The sequence below is a fragment of the Syngnathus typhle genome, linkage group LG11 (genome assembly GCF_033458585.1).
Source record: "Syngnathus typhle isolate RoL2023-S1 ecotype Sweden linkage group LG11, RoL_Styp_1.0, whole genome shotgun sequence".
Classification (NCBI taxonomy): Eukaryota; Metazoa; Chordata; class Actinopteri; order Syngnathiformes; family Syngnathidae; genus Syngnathus; species Syngnathus typhle.
Genome location: NC_083748.1, coordinates 3,048,566 through 3,064,408, shown reverse-complemented (window position 1 = coordinate 3,064,408; position 15,843 = coordinate 3,048,566). Strand labels below are relative to the sequence as shown.

The following is a 15,843-nucleotide window of genomic DNA, read 5'->3' as shown; positions in this document are numbered from 1 at the left end:
TTGGTATAATTAGAGTGAGCCTCCCAGTTGGAGAGTCCCGGACCTGGACGTGAGGTTTGTTCTGTAGTGGCAAAGTGAGGAAAAAAAAAAAGATGTTGCCATGCATGTAGGTCATGTTCCCATCGCTGCCTTAATCAGTGGCTATATATAATCCGCTTTCTTCTGAGAGACTTTTAGGATGGCCTCCCTCTGTGCGTTCGCCTCCACGTCTCTATTAGACTAAGTGGACCGGGCCCAGAGGCCAGCGTTAGACAGAGGGAGGGGTCAGATGTTTATTGGACCTCCTTAGTCCAAAAGAAAATGGGAGACGGAAGATGAGAAAGGCAGAGCGACATCCATTGTTTCGAAATGTAGCTAGGTTCCCAAGGGTCGGAAAAAGCCCGAGCTGTTTCGGATATTGCTAAACAAACAACGACGGGGTGCTCGACGGGGACTTTAGATTGGTAAAAGGGAAATGGAATCTTTCATAACCTAATAAGCTTTTAATTGCCGTGTTCTCCCTTAAAATATTACAAGTATTATTGTGCTTGGAAAGCACAAAAAGCAAAACACATAACAGCATCACTGCAGCAATTTAGTTTTGCAAAAGGGATTTATTGACTTTTTAGTAACAATTCCAAACAACGACTAGAAAAGAAAATGATTTCTTTGAATGCCATTAAAGGAGAGTTCATTTTTTTCTGATAGTAGAATCTTAGTTTTTTCTCCTCAGAGGTTGTGTAGCTACCCAGTGGCATGAATAATTGGATGATTTCGTCGCCTCATTGAACCCAGAGGTCAAAACGAGTTCCGCTAGTAGGAGATTGGATATATTCCCGTCTTTATTGGGCCAAGATGCTGTTGCGGCCAAATTGCCAGGATGCTGCTTTCCAACAATAGCAATGTAATGTAACACAGTGCCAGTTTTATTTCATTACACACCAAAAAATGGAATTATTGTAAAGGATTACAGGATCACTAAGTGGCCTAAATGACCAAAGCGTAATTGCACAGTAAGATCTCTGGTTGGACAAACTCAATGAACCCCCCAAGCCTCATAGCATTTGTTTTCTTTGTATCAGATGAGATTTCCTTCTTCGCATGTTGGTCAGTATGTCTCATTCAAGAATTTGTGAGCGAGTTCCATTGAAGAACTCAGGAAGGTTGAAGTATTGCGTGACTGCTTGGCCGACTGGAGACGGTGCTGACTTTGGATCCCAGCATTACAGGTTTTAGCTCATCCGTGGGCCAGGTGTTGGCTGTTAACTTAGTAACGGCAAGCTCAAGACCTTCTTCACAAGAGACTCCATCGAGAAGGTTAAGGAAATCCAGCTCTATACTTAATGGCAGTGAAATGTCAGTTTGACCGTGAAAAAAAATCCCAGAGTTCCTTTGTGGGCAAGGTTTTAGAGGTTGTCTTAGTAACAGGAAAATCCTTAATGCGAGTAAAACTGGGGGGAAAAAATCTCAAATCAGATTTCTTTGTGTTTGACGTTTTAGTGATGAGCTTGATAAAAGGGAGGTTAAAACCTCTTTTCCTGGATTTATGTTTCCTGTCTTTGAGTCCCCTGAAAGCTGAATGCTGCTGTCACGTTCAACAACTATTATACTTTGTGTGACGGTGAAGAAAAGTCATTTTCTTTGTTCTTTTGTTTTCCCCATCCTGCCACTCAACTAACTGTATGCAAGCCAAAATCGTTCCAATTTATGTACATGAGTGGCCTAGTGAATAAGGAATCTGAAGTTGGCTTAGAAGTTCAAGACTCTCTCCTTGGATGAGGTTTCACCCTGACAAGGAGGAACATTTTTTAAAATCCAACTGAGCACAGGTTATAATCAGAAGACAAAGTGAGCATACAGATGAGAGGAGGACCTTTGATAAAGACACGTCAGGAATTGTAGAATGAAGGCCTGTGACGAAGTAAAAGCCTTTAATACCTCCTGGCAAAGTTTCCTATCAAAAGGGGTTGGCGTCAGGATACAAAGAAGGACCTTGAATGACACCACGTGCTCTGTTTTCTAGCGTATTTTTAGCGGCTTGGGCCTTATCTCCAAATGCAGGCGACAAAAGGTTTGGCTGCGTACGAGGAATACTGTAGAAAACCTGCTGATAACCCAACACACGTGATGGACGATACTGACAGGTCGTCATACAGTAGCGGTAAGCTAACGGGTAAGACCGGAGAAAGAAGAACAGATTTGATATTCATTGGGGGTTCAGTGTCTTCCTCAAGGACACCTGGATAGGGTCAACGGCTTTACTTGAGCCTGGCCATCCCATTTTTTTGGGCGTAAATACAATTTCAAGTAGTATTTGGAATGGATGATGTAAGGTCGAAGGTAAACCTTAGCGCTAGCGATTCTATGAATTTCCGTGACCTTTACAATGAGTCGTCACAAGTGATCGGACGTGTGTGGTCAGCACTGACCTCTGCTTCAAGTTCAGATCTTTACTGTTAGACAATATGTTTCATCTGATCCAAATTGATCACCATCTCATAGTTCCGTGCAGAGTAAAGCGTCCATAACGGGACATATCAAGTTGATGAAACGGGCTGCATTTTCTAAAAAAAAATATTTGAAGAATATACGCAAAGATAAGCTCATATTTCATGGCCCACTTTTGAACGTCATGACTCCAGATACGGTAGCAGTACGCAGGGAGCGACAACAGCTTGCGTGACTGTGTTGATTTTAAATTGCTTTGTTTTTCGAGCAGGAAGACTTGGCAATGTACGCCCGCAGACGGCACATTTTCATATCAGGAGAAAAGTGTTTCTTCCAAATCACTTGTCCATCCAGTAATATTTAAAATCACATATTCATTGACACTCGGGCTTTTATGGAAACGTTGGTTCCACAATAAACCTAATGGATCCACGCTGCTGTTTTATTTGTTTACCAAATGGTTTTTATCTCGGATGTACCGACTCCGATAGAAAGAGAAAATTAAATCCATAAAATTCAGGTCGTATCAGGATGTGTTTCATGTTTAGCACTCGACCGGCCTTTTCATCCAATAATTCACTGAATGGATGAAAGCAAGAAGTGTATTTTTGGATTATTTAATATGACAAGACAACCATGTTCCATATTTGTGTTCAGTTTCAATAAATAAGGGATGACATTTTCTTTTAATAAATAAGTATGCGGAACATTTATAATCAATTCATTAAGAGTCTGAAGGCAGAAGCTCACCCTCGGGTAACCCTCGGTGGGATGAACAGAATTAGATGAATAAGTGAGTAATCAATTAAAATGCTGGCATTTTTGTACTTGATTTTTTAAAAATATTATTTTAGACAGTTGAAGGCTGTGCGCAGTTTAAAAAAGTTTGGTGTCAATGTAGTGATTAGAGTGGGATTACTTTTGATAAACAGCTGGGGCGAAGATTGGCCACTTATTTTATTAGCGGAGCCATAATCCATTTAATTTGTCATCTGGCACCATAAAAGGCTTCAAAGTGCCAATTTTTTGACGCATGATAAACTGCGTCTGTGGAATTCACTTCAGCGTGTATCTAATCTATTTTGGGGGGGATTCAAATGTCTGGAGTGTGAAAAGAGGGAACAAACGCTCACCGGAGGGACGTGAAATCTTCCTCACGTACTAGACTCGTAACCACAAATGAATTCCAATTGCTGCTTCATTGCCGCGCCAAGATGTTTACAACACCGCACGTCCGGAAAAAAGTGTGATTTATGCCTAGCTCTCAGCCATTTGTTTTCTTCCGCTCGATGCCCACCGTTTAGGAATGCGCAAACCCAATCACAAGCCGAGTGATTCAGGAGAACATAAAAGTTGGGTAGGTTAGAGTTTGCTGTATTAGCCAGATTCATGAAAGCAGCAACAGGCCGCGACAGCCATTTTTTTTTTCTTTTTAATTCTCACGCCTGGATCGACAGATTGCTTCTCTAATGAGTAAGAGAGTGATAATGTGTCATGGTGCTAGTATTGGCTGCCAACAATGAAATAATACATCAGCTTGTCACAATGTCACGTTACTCTGTTCGGCTGTGGGGAAAAAAACGGAATGTGATGGACTTTTAAACACAACGTGCTGGAACTTCACGCTCCATTTATTGCTTCATAAAGAGACCATAAAATAGTCCGATTAGGAAATATTGTCGATGCACTGGAAAGGGTTGGTCAACTCGAAATATAGCCATCAAGTCACTTGAAAAATATTTTCCGAAACTGGTAGAAGGGGATGTTTGCGCCGTTGTGGGAGGGGATACAGCTGACTTTTTTCCCATTTAATGCGAGCGGCTGCCCTCATCCACTTTAAATTCAGCAAAGAGCGAGAGGTGCCATTGACACAAGATGTCGGCCACATTTTGTAGCACAATAAACTAGACTTGCCACGGCACAAAAATAAAGATATGCTCGTTTTTATGCATGTGCACCTGTCTGCCAAAATAGGACCCAAACTATGTGCACTCAGGCTTATAATCTTTTTTAATCAGTGCACACTTTATTTCCATTAAATCTGCCATCCAAATTACTGTTTGGTTAATAGTTGTGGGAGATTGAAACGATTTACCTGCGCTCAATATCTCGGGAGAGCAAAACATGCAATGGATTTTCATTTTGGAATTTGATTATCTATTAACTTTTCCCCCTAGAAGAGAATGTTGTGTCAATGTTACAGGAAGCCGATGCAAGTACACCTCATTTCAATATTTGAATTGTACCGCGACTGGGTTAGCGACCAGTTCAAGTCATTTGGGGTAGACGCCAACTCGCTGGTGACCCAAATGACAACAAACGCAATTGGAAATGAATAAATATGAATTGAAATACTAACAAGAATACGAACCGCCAAAGAGCTATTAATGTTTCTCAGAGAAAATACTTTTTGTGATCATGAGCTCCATTACCGGGACTCTAATTAAAACGGTTTGATTGGTTTTGTAGTCCTTTGTCAGAAACTTATGATCCTTCATATGTCCATCTGTCGTCTGTGTTCAAACTTTCCTGTGGCCGTTTTTCAATGGAAGTACCCTGCGCCTGCTGAGTGTATGTCCTAGTTAATAAGGCATAGTGCCACTTTCAGCACTGAGTGAGTGGCTGGCGGGGAAATGCTAAAAGTGAATATGTGATTTGTTTAGAAAACACTTTTAAAATTGGAAAGAAGGGAAAGTAACCATTTCCATCATAAAGCATTAATTAGGTAATTCATTAAAAATGTTGCAAGTTTGTAGTATCATTTTACTGACATTGAAAAAAATATAGAATATTTTGGTTACCTATTTTTTTCTAAATTCTCTAAACTTTCAAATGCACTTGAGCCAACACATTTCCAAGGACGTCATCCACTTGAATGCATTTCTGAGATTCTTCCCTCCCATTTGCTTGTGATAGTCTGATGACTGCGTATTAGGTGTTCTCTTGATGTCAAAATGAAATATATTGGTCCATTCTAGAATTAAACACCTGTTGTCATTTTTGTTGTCCAAGCTCCATGCTACGCTTTTAAACAGTGAGCAACAAGATCCAACTGCTGTCCGAAAGCAGAATTTCCCCAATGTTCCTGTTGTACGAATAAAACATCAAAATAAGTGCTTGAAATTAGTTGAGGCAATTAAGATAATTCTTCATCATTAACAGTTTAATGAGCCCCAAAAGTGATTAACCAGCATATGAACCAAGCAGGTTTTGCTCAACAGTGAGTTGACTGGAATAGTTAGAGCTTCACAAATCGCCATGGAGACCAACCACGTCTCAGAGAGCCTTTTCTCTTCTGTCATTGTATGGTTAGAAGAAGAAAAAGTGACGACATAATGCCTCATCCTCCCGAATTGTGTGCGGCGTGTCCTTTCGCTGTTCTCCACACAATAGTCACAAACACTCGCACACTCTTTTTGTGTCATTTTTCCTGGAAAGATTTGGCAGGCAACCCATTTGGGATTGATTTTGCCATCTGTATCCAACCAAAAAGGAAAAGAATATTTATACAGTTATGTGTACAATAGCTGCAATCTCAACATTAAAATCTAATGGAAATATTGAAAGATTTCTGAAGCCGTGTTGTTGTCTGAAAACGTTTATCCTCCCCTCATGATCCTTTTAGTCAATACAAGCCAAAGTGCCAACATATCTTTGAATGGATTATACTTAAATTTTAGGCCCCACTATAGTGTATTTTAGGATTGAATCGTGCATGTTTGCTGTTGCTAGATTGCTCCTTGACCGAAAAACATCAGCCATTCATTGTCCTCGTTTCAATATTCACCACTAGACAAAGGTTTATTGTCCTTATGTGTACAAAACAAACCCTGGAGTGTTGTTTACGAGCCATTTTTTCCACATCGCTCGTTCGTGTCGCCACACTAGCGTATGCCAAATGTCAGCGCTAAGCGCTACAAACACGGGCAGTTGTTTTGCAAAAGATGGAGTGGACACTGCTAATGGCTCAACCTTGTTTAGAGGACCACTCCAATGCAGGAGCTGTTGCTGCATTCTGATGAAATCAGCAAGCCCATGGAGCTCTTCACCACATCTTTCTTTTTTTTTGTCAGCCCGCTTTTATAATCAATCCCCATTTTACTCTCCAATTAAGCCTCGTCACTTCACGAGTCGCTTGTGCAAACAGGTGGACAAAGCAGCCTTGCTCCAGAAACAATTAAGTTTGACATTTAAGCCTTCATTAGCTAGAGTGGGATTTATCCAAAGAGGTCCTTCTGTAGTACTAGTAAAATATATTATTATATTTTATATTGTATAAGATATGATAACTATTGTATGAAAATAACTTGAGAGGACACTTTCAAAATGGCCACCATCGTTAAAAATCACGATGGTTGCCATTTTTCATGTAAATGAATTCCTTAAAGCTTGACAAAAAAATGATTGGAGATCAAGCCTGCAATCTGCTGATGCGCACAGAACGATCCTGCATTCAACCTCGGCCATCTTGGGTCAAATATTCAATCAAGTCAATCGTGTTTTTACTTTGACATTGACCGGCAGTCGCGGAGTTTTTGCTGAAAAGGAACAAATATCGATTTTACTGGACCTTTCGACTCAGTCAGATCTTGGTTGAGCGACTCCTTGAAATCAATCAGTTCCTTTGACAGAGTCCAGTAATACTAAAAATTCGGTCTAAATGGAATAAGAACTCTTAGACTTGAGCTATATTGGCCATCTGCAATACGTAAGGATATAAAAAAAATTCTTTCAAATTAGTAATTCATTTGCTCATAGAATTAAAATATTAAGTTTATTAATTAATATTAATATATTAAAATTATAAATAGAAGCGCACAATATTTATATAATTTCCCAAGGGTATTTAAAACAAAGAATATGCAACATTTGTGGTGGGAAGATCACTGGAAATAGTAGACCTCAGGGAATGTTTATGTCTTTGCGGAAAATCAATGGCCCTGTGCTTGCTTTATCTCAACTCAGCACTCGAAAAGAAATTAAAGATATGTCATTATGAAGATACATGCAGCGGGTTAAGTGCTTCTGGAGCAATGTCGGTTATCACACGTTATAAAAAAACAAATAACGGGGGAAAAAATAGAGCGATTGCGGAAAAGCATTATCGTAACAACCTTGATCGACAATGCGTAAAACAAAGGGCAAATTAATTCGACTTTATAAGGGATGGGAGAATCTCCACCGGGATGAAAACAGAAGCTCAGAATATTCAATAAAAAATGCCTTCTACGCGTTATGACGCGGTGCTAGGGGTTGAATGATTTGAAATGTTTTTTTTTTGTGTGTAATCAATGCTAATGTGATGATGTGTTTGAGTAATAATAGAATTCCAGCCTTCGTCATTTGGAAATTGCATTCCATTACATTACAATGTCAATTTGAATTGGATAAATTCTTTTTCGCAATTACACGGAAATTGTCTCATCTGTGTTTGTTCACTCGAACCGGAGGCTGTTTGGTGATTTTGTTCACAACTAACAAGAGGATTTAAGGCTAACATTAGCAAGTGACTTTTAAGAGTAGCTACTTGGTCTCTTTTAGCGAGTTGATTCCTATAAAATGCAATTGAGTCCCGCTGAACATCTGTAAAAATGCCAAAACTCTCGCTTGCCTAGCCTTTAACTAGAAATAATTGTGTTGCCTGTGACACCATAGTTGTCCAAAATGTTAACAGCTGCACAACATAGACAGCACCAACCCTTTCCAAAACAGTGATTATGAAACATAAAATTGAGAATGGCGGTGGCATTGCCTAAACGCCATCTGTTCACATTACTTTAGTCGTTCACACGCTTTCATGGCTCCACACTGAGGGTGACTTAGTAGAATTCAGTTTTCAGCGCTCCCCCCCATTGACGTCCATGAACACCAAGAGTGCAGTGTGGCCAAATTTCAATGCACAATCGTCCTTGACATGAAGCACACAATGCCACCATTTCTGCAAAGACACACGTAGACTCATTGTGTACAAATGAGTACTAAGTTGACCTAAGACCTCAAAGACAATTTCATGTTTTTCTGAAAATATGTTCAGCCTTGACGCCTGAGTGGATACACAATAAAAAGAGAAAAAAGGACGGAATAAGTAGATTGAGACCGGGAGCCCACAATGGTGTCAGGTGACAGATAATCTTTGCATAATTTAAATTGATGGATTTAAAGAGTTCAAATTAGTGTGTTGGGTTTAATACAGATCAAAAATTGGCAAAACTAATAAATATGAATAACACAGCACAATTTCATGTAAGTGAATGGTGAATGCAACAACTAAATCACGCTAACGAATTATGTGGGAGAAGTAATTTTGAAGACTTAATCCAGAAGTAAAATGTTTACAGGTACAAATATATTAGTATTGCTAAACATGATTTTGATGCATGAATTTATATATGAAAATGGTCAAAAAAAGCAAAATATAAAGTATAAAATATTGAGCCCTTAAATTTGAGCAAAGTGGCCTTATAAGTTTGACTTGGTTAAAGTTAGACTTTCCTCATGCCAGCACAAGGTGTAGAAGTTCTTCCTTTGTGCTTTAAGAAAGTGTGAAGCAGAGGTAAGCAAGCAAAAAAAGTCAACGCAAGAAGAATCCACAGTGACTTCTCCCTCCTCCATACGTTGCGTTCTGACATTGATTTTTGCAGGTTGTGTTGTGCAAGAAAATAACTTATTCAAGTTGTGTCCTCTCTAGCCACTAGAGACTTCTTGGAACAACAAACCAGAGGCGAACCAGGTACGGCAAAGCTAAGGAAAGTAATTTGTGGTCTCTGTCCTGATTCTGGTGACCGCACGTCCCTTTTCAGTCCAACGCTAATGGTGCCCAATGACAGCAAAGAAAGGTGATGTGTAAATTGCAGGGCGGCCGTTCCGTAGGTGAATGACAAAGATTGACCAAGTTATTTTATTGCAGAACCGCGTCTAATGGCTTTTATTGAATACTTTTCTGTTTTGCACCGATTACAGGTCAGTTGTTGTTCAGATGCTAAAACCAGGCATCAGTTGAAAAGTACTTAGACTCATCTTTTGCATTTTAGGAGATGTTTTTCAGAGTAAGGAGAAGGCAGTGAGAAGAAAGCGTGAGATTCTAAGCGGTGTGCAGTTGGCGATGATCCTCTCGTTGCTGTCACGGCTTAGCTGAGTGCAACTCTAACTGAAATGGTTTTACATTTGTTTTGTTTTTAGAGTGCAGGATTAAGAGGATGAACCAACACACAGAACTCATCTGATACTCATATTCATATTATTCATATTAAAAATTCTACAAATAAAGATTAGTATAATAATCCTGTGGATAAATTCACAGGTCACTACCAATTAACTAATTCATTATTTATTTATTTTGTTCTGTCAGTCCGTACTTGACCCTGTTGGGGACGATTACAGCGATGGACGAAAACCCACTTCTCTCTTGACTCAGTCCGCCTTATGCAAAATAACTTCTCGTCCTCCATCCGCGAAATTGGAACAAACCGACAGAATGCTCATCACTGGTAACAGATTGACATTTTAAATTTTTTTAGCATTCCCTTCAGTCAGCAAAGCCCCGATTATCTGATATGTCTCTAAAAGGTAGTTTCTTTGTCGAACTAGTGAAAAAAAAATCCAGTAATCCTTTTCAGTGGATTCACCGGATAAGGCATTTCAAGACCAATGAACCTGCAATCCAAGTTCAGAATTGATACTGTCAACAGTTGAAAGATGTCATCCTTGTAACACTGGGGCGTGATGTGAATATTTTTGAACCACGATAAGAGTTAATGGTTAAAATCACAGGGTGCTCAGTAACTCCAAACGCGTGCTCATTCATTCTAAGTTGCCTTGAGAGTTCCCAGTCGGCACGATGTAGAGAGAACAAATAAAAGCCAGGTAATCAACGGGTGTGTAAATAACACCGGGAAATAAAGTGTTTTCCTGTGGTGTTGATTCCTTTCACAATCGCTCCTGAGGGAAAAAAATCCCATGTAATTTATTCTGCAAGTGGCGGGTCGCTCAGGGAGGCTTGGCCGCCTAATATTTCAAAACCTATCGCGGCTGAGCAGATGTTTGCTGAGGGAAACAGCGGGAGGATTGTTGTCAGAGTAAAGGTCGAGTGTGTGGAGAGACAGACTCAAACAGATGGAACTTCTCTCCGGACGAACCAAATGTGACTTAAACGCTTCATATTCAACCTGTTCGAAAATTTCTGCTGGCCGACCTCATCCTGTAGCGAAGGGTCAGCAGATTTTTTTCATCTGCACTTTTCTCATTACGAACTGTCTTCCATCCTTACCTATTCCAGACATGTTTTTTTATGCCTGGCTGAGTCCTTTTTTTAATCCATCCATCAGAAATAATAATCTGTGCTGGAAACATGCATGGGAAAATATGTTTACAGCAATGATGGGTTTCTCCACTAATGGGTTGAGGAGGACACGAGCTAGCTCTCTGGCTACCTTCTACTAAGATAGCAACAACATGTAAAGCGCATGCTGTGTAAACAAGCTTACAAGCGTGACACGTGTCAAGTGTTCACTTGAATTGTATTAATAATTGGAGTTTTGTTAGATATACTGTAGCAAGACCGGGAAATCTTGAAATATTCTCTGTACATGACTTTTTTATGTTTATATTGTTTGATTTTAATGCTTGCCATGTTTGGTTGGCTTGTACTTCGGCCCAAGGGACTGCTGGATTAGTTTAAAATAGCTGACTTGAGCGCATTTACGTCATATGATGTGATTAATGTGCATTGTCACTTCCTAAAAAAAGAAATATCGACTTGATTTATCCGATCCAATTGGGGCCAAAAAAAATAAAACCTCAAAATACAGCTCATATAGAGAAAATAAAGCTGAACCAAATGAGGCGAAACTTGTAAGGAAGAATAAGACTAAAATAAATTGAGGAAAGGTCAAAATAAAATGAGTGAATGATAAAATCATAAGGAAAGCATGAAACCAAAATTGCCAACTATCGGTTCAATTTCCGCCAAGGCTCCCTAAGACTTTTTCAAGCATCCCAGTCGTAATATCCAAATTCGCCAACTATATTCTGAAACATGCTCATTTAATTCCATTTCTCACCCCAAACAAAACCTTGGAGCCAAAGGCAATTTGATCCAGATTTGAATCTGTATAGATATGCATATTTAGACAATCAGTATTTGTTGATACTCAAAGGAAACTCGAATAAAGGTCAAAATATTCAAAACAACCCCGCAGTCAATATTGAGCAGCCAGCGCAAACATGGATGAATACTGCGTGACCGAATTCCTTGTTGTGAATCTCATTCTTTTTGTTATTTTTGATCCTGCAGATAAAGCAGTCATATCAAATGTTAACCACATTAACAGAATCTTTAAAAAAAAAAAAGTTTTGCTTCCTCCTCTTCAAGCTGCAGGGCTAAATTTACTGAAGCGACACAGGGAAAACAAAGATCTTGTAAACTAGTATGCCTTAATTAAGAAGATCAGGGAAGAGGGGATTATTTCTCTTGTGAACAGACTTCATAGATTCTTGTGAGCTATTTTTTTTGCTTTTTTCTTTAATGTACTGTACTTTTTGTATTTAGTTTGATCCAGTGTGTTATTGCCCCCGGCACAACAAACCTCATTTACAGATATTTTACATTTGATTAAAGTGAGACTCCTGTTGTGTTTTACAGTGGTAACAATCCTAAAGACCTTCCCGTGGAACTACTTACTGTAGCGTTTGTTAATAAAGCAGCTCATTGTTTGCAGCATTCAGATGTGATGCCCTGCTTTTCTTGTGTATATGTAGTTCTCTCATTAACACTTTAGCCCCATAAAAAGAAAACAAACCAAAAAAAACAACAAGAAATGACTGTTATCATTTAATTAAATCCCATGTTTGTCTCCAGACTTTAATTAAGATATCTTATTAAAGAGCCTCTCTTTTTGTTTTGCTGGGGTGTTTGGCTGCCTTTTTAAAACGATAGTAAGAGTCGTCAATGAGATCGTAGACACAAAAGTGGAACAACAGAGCTGGCAACACCTTGGTTTTCCTCACGCTATCATTAAATTGAAAGAACAATTTTAAATCATGAGGAGGTTTAATGTTTGAGTGCATGGGTAGTAACGACTTTTACATTCGTATGGCACTCTAGTTTTTATGGCGCATTCGAGTGCACGTAAGCACAAACAATAATTAGGAATCTCTTTTTATGGCTCCGTGTTTGCAATGTGAAAACATTACCTTTTGTTGTTTGTCCTATTCTGACTCAGGAAACAGGCAGCGTATTTGAACTTGACGCGGATTAAATGATATGATGCTTGTACAGTTTTTAGAGAAGGGCGTAATAGTCAATAAATTGACGGATTGATTTCGTAAAAATAAATTAATGGTATCTTGAAGAAATTGGAGTGCTTGGTTGCAAGCCGCGAATGAGGTGTCTATTCACTTTGATTCACAACAAGGGGTTATGAGCCCAATTTATGATGTTTCAAATATAGCCTGACATTTTGGGGGAAATTCCGCGGGATGGGAGTCAAGTTTACATTTAATTCTGGGTTTGGGACGGTACAGGATAAAAAGGTTCATGGGAGCAGACGGGAGCCAGATTATCCAGTAACCCCAGAGAGTCCATGCGGAGGAAGGAGTGACAAACTTTTTTTTTTATTAACTCATTCGCTACCATTGACACCTCTGGACGTCAAAGATGTGTTTAAACTGTGCTGGCAGTGAATCAGTTTTACAACAGTCATCAAACTTTTACGGTTCATGACACCTTGAGGAAAATACCACTTTATTACATGATCAAAACTCTGACCTCAGACCCTGGCTCCATCACCCAAAACACATTTTCCAAGAAACATTTGAGGCCAATTTCAGCCTGCTCTCTTCCCTCATGCCGAGCTGCAAATTTCCTCTGGAGCGATGCAACAGGAGCTCCTCAGGCCACCTGAGCCTCTTGGGCAGCCTACTTTCTCCTCTAACCTACTTAGGAAGCTTTTTAAAAGATCCCAAAGAAAGCCTTGTTCATTTCTGGTCTCATCTCCGGGTGCTCCGGCAAAGACAGCTGATTGGAGGGTGGGATGTAAGCAGGGATAGACCGTTGGTGTGGGGTAGCCCACTGGGCGAGTTAATGGGACAGCCATTCATTTTTAGTACAGACAAAGAGATTCAATGCATGCAATTCAGTTGAGGAATAAGAATCAATTTGAACGGTTGGATAAACGGTTTCCCTAACTATGGCTACTGCATTAGTTGTCGTTTTCAATTCAGTGAGGCCCAGCAGCATAAGATGCACTTGCATGAATAAAGATGCGGTTTCCCAGCGATATAAAAGTCTGACCATCCATACATTAAGCATCCCGGACAAATTCTGCATCCCATATCGTTTTGCTTTGTCTTTATATGCCATTCCTTCTATAGTTCAATCACATGATACCGAAAAACATTTTTATTTCTTCCTGCAGCACATCACACACCGCTTTGACTAAATGCACTTATTTTTACGACAAAGTACAGCAATCTACATGCGTCTTCCCTTATTGCTGCACAAGCTCGACTTAAGACGATTATTTTCGTGACATCAAAGTACAACAATCGACATGCACACATTTTTACCTGATACCTTTGATAGTTCCACGTTGTATAAAGTGAGCCCAGCAAGGCATTGCAGCACCGTCTTCCATAAAGATATTATCTTTATTTCTGTGACAGTGTCATCAAAATGCACGTCGAGTATGTAATGTGGCGTGAAGACAGACAGCCCGGCATTCATCATCTCCATCCTTTGTAAGAATGTATCAGCATATAGCGCTTTTGTCTCTGGTTTGTTTTTTGTTTTTTTGGATATGGCAGAATTGGGAGTCTGAAAAGTAATCCCATTACAATTGAATTATGATGTAAGACTCTGTGACAGTCGGGAATAATTGTCTTTTCCTTTCACGGACTCCAACTCTGAAGTGCATTTCACGAATAAGATCATTTGGTGAAATAATAGACAGTTATTTCAGGCAGTCAGAAACTGATGCTACAGCTAGTAGCAAATAGTTATAGAACTGACCTGGCACAAGGGGTCATGAGCAGAGTAGGAAAAAAAACCCTAGCCCTAACCCCAGCCCTAAACCCAACCCTAGCCCCAACTCTAGCCCCAACTCTAGCCCCAACTCTAGCCCTAATCCTAACCCTAGCCCGAACCCTAGCCCCAGCCCTAACCCTAGCCCCTAACCCCAACCCTAACCCCAACCCCTAACCCCAACCCCTTACCCTAACCCCTTACCCTAACCCTAACCCTAGACCCAACCCCAAGATAGAGTGTTTGAGTTCCCACTAAGATTTGAACTCACATCACTGGGTTCAGAGTACTAACCACTACACTATGGAACCATGGCTTGTGTGGTATATGCTGGTGTATCACCCACATGAATTTGAAGCTGTTTTGTTTTCTCATATTTCTACTTTAACCTCATTCTCCTTGTGTTACAGGCAGATCCTGCTGTAATTCAATAGTTCACATTGAAATCAATCAATTCTGCAATCTTTTCTTTTTTAGCTCCAAGCACTCCGATTTGTTGAGCCAGTCCCTTAGCATCCCCAGTTATGGTCAGGATCACATATTTTGAAAACAGCTGCTTGGAGAGTTAAATTGTCCACAGGCGTCACTATAAAGTAATAAAGCACTCAGCACATTCATATGCTGTCATGCTCCTAAGCATCTGAGGAGGATAAAAACTCCTGACTCTCTTATTCTCTTTTAGTTTTCCCTGCAAAAATCTTCTCTTGAGGGCTCATCTTGTATATGATCATATTTCAGTGATTCTCCTGCCATGAGGGAGGGAGTGGCACAAACACCTTACTATCAAAAAATATGATACTTACTAGTCTTTGGGGAGCTTGAAGTTGTTTGGAGTTTCTGAAAGTTTTCAAAGTTTGTGGTTAATGAGCCATGCAGTTGTTTTCACTCAAGAGCCGTGTGCCAATGTATAAAGGTTACATGCCATTTTATATGAAGCCATCAATCACACCTGCTCTTACTTTATTTGTCTGTCTTTTTACAAGCTAAAATGTAAAAATTCCATTCTCTATGATTTGCAATAACAGACAGCTAGAAAAGAAAAATATGACTTGAACTTCAATAGTACTTGTCTGCATTTTATGTACATCTGACTCGAGGCCTCTTGGGAGTGAGTGAAGAAGCTTTATTTAGACAAAACTAGTGCTTTGCCACAAGATATTCACTAGACAAAAGTAGTGATATGCCACTATCTTGTGCAATCTTGGTGCTGTACGTTTGAGGTGAAAACATTTTTTGACACCATTTTAGCTCCCAATAATAAGTCATCAAGCATTTAAACACATCTGCTCCAGATTGAAAAGCTCTTTTCAACCTTGCAAAACATTGCTCTGAATTTACAGAATATTTCATCATCTTGACATGTTTCACACACATTGAAATGTTAACCGCTCAACTCG

The 15,843-nt window shown here is 39.6% G+C and overlaps 1 protein-coding gene across 2 annotated transcripts in view; it reads left to right on the top strand.

Annotated features, from left to right (window-relative positions):
* The window catches only part of LOC133162479 (potassium voltage-gated channel subfamily D member 3-like), a 33,276-nt gene that overhangs the window by 4,745 nt on the left and 12,688 nt on the right, over nt 1-15,843 (top strand). The window lies entirely within an intron of this gene.